The following is a 7465-nucleotide window of genomic DNA, read 5'->3' on the forward strand; positions in this document are numbered from 1 at the left end:
AATGTGTGCCATTTGTGGGTGGGGAGTGGAAGGGGGTGGAGAGTTGAGAGAAGGGGAAGAACACTGGATGACTCCTGGGTTTCTGCCTCTGGCAGCTCCGTGGTGCCATCCACTGAGACCAGGAACCCAAGAGAAGTACCATATGGAAGAAAACTGCTAAGTTCACTGCTGCCAGAGCCCCTCGTGGGGGCAGGGAGCCAAGGGAGTCAAGAAGGAAGACCCAACTGTCAGGCCACAGTCCTAGAAAGCTGAGAAACAGATGAAACTGCAGAGTTAGATTACCTCTTGTAAAATTTTCTCAAAGTCAGAAATAGAATCATATACTGTTCATTTTTGTTTTTTATATTAAAAAAATAAGTCAACTAACCAGTACTTGTAACAGTAACAGTACTTGGAGCCTCAAAAGCTATTATTCACACTTATAATCCTTTGTTTCTAACCTCCCTCAACCTAGTTGGGCCCTTTCCTTCATAAAACATGCCCTATTGTATGTCCCAGAACCAGATTCTAGAGCTTATAGCAGAAGTCACTCATGCAAACACCTTCAGGGGTCTGACAGATGTAAAATGTTTAAATGTAAGCAACTAATTGGTAAACACAACACGGGCCAAACTCTGGCCTAAGCCATTTTCTATTGAGGTCCCATTTTCACAAAATATTCTAACATGAAGATTTAACAGATACTTCCTTCCTTTTTTTTTTTTTTCCTTTCGGGTACTAATAAAACCAGAAATTACATCACGAACTGACTTTTTCAGAGGTCCTAATATTAGACAAGTTCCGAGATAAGTTTGGTTTCAAAATAGCAGCTCTACTGTCACAGATACAGAGGGTCTCCAGGACAAATGCAGGGGACGCATCCTTGCCTCCTGTCTCTGCTTCCTTGAATCTATCCCTCTCCTCCTCTCTCCCTTTTAACCCTACTTTCCTAACCCTGAGGAACTGACTCCACCTGCAAAAAGTTGATGCCTAGAGCCAAAGTACTGGGCTTCTACTACTCTTCCTTTCACCTGTCAGAAGAAACAAATACGTTCATCTGCTAACCAGGTTGTCGAGACAACACGTCCCCATTTCACCAGTCTCATGTAAAATAATGACAATGATCTCTAAGGTATCCCTGAAGCACCTCATTGGGTGAATGCCTATATTATACACAAACATTCAACTATGTTTGACCAGTTTAGACAGGAAACAAAGCAAGAAAAGACACTTTTACTTTACATCTTTGAGGTCAAAGTCCCAGAACAATAGAAAGTACTAGTTTTAGGGGGATTCTCCTCACTGTTTCGGTTCAGTGGTGTTACATGTTCATTGTTGGCTCAGTACCTTTTGAAGGGTCAAGGACCCCTCTGAGACCTGACTACAGTACAAGCACACCTCATTTTATTGTGCTTTGAAGATAGTGCACAGTTTTTACAAATTAAAGGTTTGTGGCAACCATGCATTGTCAGATGATGGTTAGCATTTTTTAGCAATAAAGTATTTTCTATGTGACTCGCTTTATTACAATACTCACTTTACTGCAGTGGTCTGGAACTGAACCCACCATATCTCCAAGCTATGCCTGTAATGGGCTCTCTTCCCAGAAAAAAAAAATGGCATTCACACAAATCTGCAGGCAAATTCAAAGGATTCATGGATCCCTTGCAACTTGACCATTTACCCCAGATTAACAAGCTAATGTGGATCAGCAATAACATATTTACTTTATCTATGGAAATGAAATACTTGATGTCATGATTTTGAGGATATGGAGTTAAATAACAACATTAGGGAAATGTAAGGAAAGATAGCTTTCTTTCCCTACCTTTCTCTCCCTTGAGAGCTGTAGGAGTCTTACAACTGCACACTCTCTGCAAATGAAATACCGCACCCTCTGCATGACTTAAAGAAAGTGACAACCTCATCTCTGAATTTAAATGCCCTTAATATTTAATTCTTTCCTCTATAGGTTATAGCTTGCTTTCTCCACATTATCAAGATGATGGCTTTAGAAGGCAGGCTATTGGAGATCCAGAAAACAATATATCCCAATCCAGTTTCCTTGTGAAAATCAAAGAGCTCACTCTCTTGAAGAGTTGAAAGAGGCTGAAGGGTCACCGCTTCCCCCCAGGGTGCTGGTACAGGCAGTACTCCAGAAGGGTAATGTAAATACTCAGTATGAGGCAACAGGGCACACCAATTTGTTTTCAATCTGTTTTATTTCAGTTCAAAGCACCTTTGCAGATAGATAGTACAGGAAAATAAGCCACACTTTGGTTATACCCAGTCTTCCTCAATCTCCAAAAGCAGGTGAGTATTGCCAAAGTGTGGCTTGTTTCCCTGTGCTGCCTGTCTGCAATGATGCTTTGAACTGAAATAAAATAGACTGAAAAACAAATTGGTATACCCTGGCTCTTCCTGCAGTTTTATATTATCCTTCAAAGCTAGTGTTACCACCTACTCTTTACTGGAATCCAACAGACCCAAATCACAGAGTAAAACTGCAATACTTTAACTGTGAAGGCCCCACCCAAACCTAAAATAGCAATTTAATTCAGGGCTTGTTGGTTAACATTGCATTAACATGCCACTCTCCATTCAGTTCCTTGCTCCATTTGCTGGGCTGGATTACATCTTCTGATGACACGTGCAATATGGTTACTGGATACAGTTTAAAACAAAACTTGACATTGCTGATCTTCCTATATGGTTTGCTCAATTTATTACTGCCTCTGTAATTTTTCATGTTCATGAACCCAAACATCATCATTTATTTTTACCTATTCAAAAAGTCTACCAGCTTTAAAGCATTCAACATTCTGCTTAAAGTATGCAACATTATTTTGAAAACTTTTAGAGAAAACCCCAAATCATTTGCAAACCAATTCTAAAATTACTACCAACTAGAAGAAGCCTATCATTTTCTTAGAATGAAGGAATACAAATAGTTTCAAGCTTAAAACACTAAAATGATGAAAAACGCTCTCCACAGACAGTTGTATAATTTTGTTTAAAAAATTAAATCCTAATTGGAAAAGATCCTCTCTTAACAAAACATAAAGAAAAAAAATAAGATCTGTTCTCCTCCCCCCAAAGACAGAAACACACACACACATACCCATGCACACACACACCCCCCACACACCCTCATCTGTAACATACTTCTGAATTTTTGTTATTATTTATCACTTTAAGTAAGTTTCCATTTGGGGTCAAATTTGGTTAGTTTTCTCTAATTGGAATTAAGCAATATGTGTGTAACAAAAAGAAAACACACAACAATCCTTTGAGAAGGTAACATCCACATTTGACAACTTAGACAATAACCTGTAACTGGCCCAAGACCATGCAGCTCTATCAGCAGTAAAGCTGGGTACACGGCCGGGACTCAGAGCACAAGACTGTGAAACACAACACATTCACTGGCTTCTTTCTTCTGTAACTCTCCAAGTTCTTGCCATCTCACAGTCTCTGAACCTACCGAAAAGTTCTTCCTCTCTAATTCTCTCCCCTTTCCCTTCCTTTGGACTGGATCCTGGTCATGCAACAAGTTTCAGCTTAAACTACCCAGAAGAGAGGTCTTTGGGGACTATCCTGGTAATAATAGGTGGTCTCCCAGGTCAACACTGTTTTGTTTGCTTTATAGCAGTTGCCACAATCTGGAGTAACTTTGGTACCTCTTTACTCTGTTAAGACACTCGGTTTTGGGTCCATGTTTCACCCTGATAATCATAGCCACAGTGGTGCCTGGTAAATAGCAGACACTCAAATATTTGTTCAGTGAATGGCCTGGATTTATTTACTATTTACCAAATACCAGGGTGTGGGCACCGGCTAGCAGCTGATACAAGAAGAGGTGAAGTGTGGTCCCTGCCCTCCAAGACCTCCCAAGTTAGCAGGAAAGATAACAAAGAGATGGAATAATTCAGGGTGGTTAGTGTGATCAGTTTACTTTCAGATCGCAGCTCCCTTATGCATTAGCTATGACCAAGGTCATCTCTCCTGACTCTGTTTCCTCATCTTTAAAATGGGAATATTAATACTACCTATGTCATAGTGTTGGTGTGAGGATTAAAAGATAAGCCATGGAAATAACGCACATAGTGAAGTCCTTAGCACACAGGAATCACTCAATAAATATTAACTACTGATTTTATTATGATGCAATGACAGCTATATATGAAATTATCTTTGTTTACCTGTATGCCACCTGTCCAAGCCCCTACAGAATTTAAATTCCATGGAAGGGCAGAGATTACGTTGATCTTGTTCACCACTGTACTTTCAGGGATTTAAATCATTGCTAGTATGTTCTAGGTGCTCGACAAATACTGAATGATTAACAAATGTATGCAGGCAAGCATGGGTGTTCTGAATCTATTTGTTAGTTAAACTAGTGACGAATAGTTAGGTTTGGGAACAACTCTTATAAAAGAACAATGTCTACTAAACAGACATGTCTCCGAAGAAGATATACAGATTGCCAACAAACACATGAAAGGATGCTCAACATCATTAATCATTAGAGAGATACAAATCAAAACTACAATGATGTATCACCTCATACCGGTCAGAATGGCCATCATCAAAACATCTACAAACAATAAATGCTGGAGAGGGTGTGGAGAAAAGGGAACCCTCTTGCACTGTTGGTGGGAATGTAAATTGATACAGCCACTATGGAGAACAGTATGGAGGTTTCTTAAAAAATTAAAAACAGAACTACCATATGACCCAGCAATCCCACTGCTGGGCATATACCCTGAGAAAACCATAATTCAAAACACTGTGGTCATGTACCACAATGTTCACTGCAGCACTATTTACAATAACCAGGACATGGAAGCAACCTAAGTGTCCATAGACAGATGAATGGATAAAAAAGATATGGCACATATATACAATGGAATATTACTCAGCCACAAAAAGAAATGAAATTGAACTATTTGTAGTGAGGTGGATGGACCTAGAGTCTGTCATACAGAGTGAAGTAAGTCAGAAAGAGAAAAACAAATACCGTATGCTAACACATATATATGGAATGTAAAAAAAAAAATGGTTCTGAAGAACCTAGGGGCAGGACAGGAATAAAGATGCAGATGTAGAGAACAGACTTGAGGACACGGGAGGGGGAAGGGTAAGCTGGGACGAAGTGAGAGAGTGGCATGGACATATATACACTACCAAATGTAAAATAGCTAGCTAGTGGGAAGCAGCCGCATAGCACAGGGAGATCAGCTCGGTGCTTTGTGACCACCTAGAGGGGTGGGATGGGGCAGTGGGGTAGGGAGGGTGGGAGGGAGACGCAAGAGGGAGGAGATATGGGGATATATGTATATGTATAGCTGATTCACTTTGTTATACAGCAGAAACTAACACACCATTGTAAAGCAATTATACTCCAATAAAGATGTTAAAAATAAAAAATAAAAGCGTCTAAATTAGGAAGTGGGGTGTGGCAGAAGTTCGATGATTTAGCCAAGTAGAGAAAATTTTCAGTTGAGGCTGTAATGAAATCTCCACAAGCCATACAAAGATTTGGATTCGATTCCAACGAAGAACCAATAGTCCCAGTTTGAGAGATGTGAAAGAATGAAGTCCAAGCAGAACGACATGGGTCCCCAGGCAGGGCGCTCCCAGGGAAGAGCTCAATTTGCCAGACCTATAATCTATTACAGTCTTAGACAGCTTAACCTCTCAGAACCTGGGCTTCCTCCTCTTACGCAAAACAGACACGGACACTTCTAAAAAGTTATTGGTACAAAAAAGCTGTGTATGAATATAAATAAGCAACTGGCTTACCGTAGGCTCTCGGTAGAATGGTATTATTGTTATTCAAAGTAGAAGAAACAATTCCATTTTGAATAATACACCAATAACACCAGAAAAGGTAATGGAAGCCAGAGTGGTTGGTCAAATAAAGAGCTCTGGGTGCATAGGGCAGTTGTAACTCGAGTTTCCCACTCCGTGAGAAGGGACCTGAGGAATCCCTGAAGGACAACACTGACCCGGTCTACTTGGGTCTAGAGCTGGGGCCGCCACAGTTTTTCTGTGAAAGGCCAAAAGCATTTTCGGCTTCGTGCGCCAAGGGATCAAAGCCATCAGATATCTGTTGCAACTACTCAACTTTGCTCTTGTAGAAGGAAAACAGCCATAGGCAATACATAAACCATGAACACGGCTGTGTTCCAATAAAACTTCATTTACGGACATGAGAATCTGATTTCATACAAGTGTCACAAATTATGTGAAATATTCTTCACAGCCATTAAAAAAAATGTAAAACCTTCTTAGCTCCCGGCTGACAAAAACGGGGGAGGGTGCGGGGCGGATTTAGCCCAAGACCCTAACTTGCTGGGGCCCGGGGTCGGGATTTGGCGGGAGGGGAGGAGGGGTGAGAGTGCGAGAAGCAGCTGCGAGGAGTGGCCTCCGATCGCGCCGAGTAGCAGGCGACGAGGGTTGAGGGCAGGTCCCAGGCGGAGAACAGGCCCCAAGCGGGGAGTAGGCCCGGCCGAGCGTCCCGGCCGGGACCCCGTGGCCTCTCCCCGCCACAGACGACAGCGGAGCCTGCGCTCGGGGTGTAGGCCGCCCCGGGGCTCCACGTCCCGGGGCGGGGAGAGACGGCCGGGACTTGGCAGAGCGCAGCGGACTTCGCCACGCCGAGGGGTCTCTGTTCGCCCCTCATTCGGGGCGCCTCTTAGGCCACAGCTGCAAAAGGGGTCTCCACGCTGAGTCCCAGCCCCGTTTCTATGGTTACCTGTTCAGCACCGATTCAAACTGCGGTTCTTTATTGACAGCGCCATAAAGGACACGAACACTCCTGCCCGAAGGGAACAATAAAGCTTTCTCCATTCAACAGCGCCAGAGACGCCAGCAGGCGGCCATTTTAAGGCCGGAGCGGAAGAGATATAAGCAAGGAGGCGGCGGCCCGGCCTGCCCCGCGCGCCACAGTCACGTGCTGGGGGCGGGCCTCGCGGGGGCGGGACGCGCGCTCTCCACCAATGCTAGCACGCTGGGAGAAACCCGTTGCTAACCGCTTCTCTGACCTCTGACCCTTGACCACTCCTTCTCCTCCCCACACTCCCTTAGGAAAGTTCTAATGGGTTTCTACCATCCCTCGCCCGGGCAGCACTAAAGTTGAGATCTTATCTCAAACAACAGCAGAGAATTAGGCACAAAAGATTTCTTTCCATTTTTCCAAAACAAGTTCACGTGCAAGGCGGAGACGTGACGTGAGCCGCGCCCCATTCTCATTGGTGGAGAGGCTTGGCTCGGACGTAATAGGCTAACAGACCCGTATCAACCAATCGTGGCGTCTTGAAGGCATTTTGGTCCCGCCTCTCCTTCCTCCCCATTTTGGGATGTAGAGGCTTGTGGGTAAAAGCGTTAGTTTTGCTTGTGCTCCGTTTTTGTGTCACGCACTGTCTCAACGTATACGTTCCATGTTGGAATTCCTCTCGCCACCTTCATACAGCCAAATAAA

At 43.4% G+C, this 7465-nt stretch overlaps 1 protein-coding gene across 3 annotated transcripts in view; it reads right to left on the reverse strand.

Moving 5' to 3' along the window:
• Nucleotides 1-6867, reverse strand: part of ZBTB40 (zinc finger and BTB domain containing 40) — a 77981-nt gene extending 71114 nt beyond the window's left edge. For 2 of the 3 annotated variants that reach the window (XM_082833327.1, XM_082833324.1), the window contains exon 1: nt 6740-6867. The gene's annotated coding sequence lies outside the window, so the exon portion shown is untranslated. Of the gene's footprint in view, nt 1-5784; nt 6017-6739 lie in introns of those variants that run through there. The other variant, XM_082833325.1, reaches the window with a different exon arrangement.
• Nucleotides 6868-7465: the final 598 nt, after the last annotated feature.

The sequence above is a fragment of the Leucopleurus acutus genome (genome assembly GCF_964270905.1).
Source record: "Leucopleurus acutus genome assembly, chromosome: 2".
Lineage (NCBI taxonomy): Eukaryota > Metazoa > Chordata > Mammalia > Artiodactyla > Delphinidae > Leucopleurus > Leucopleurus acutus.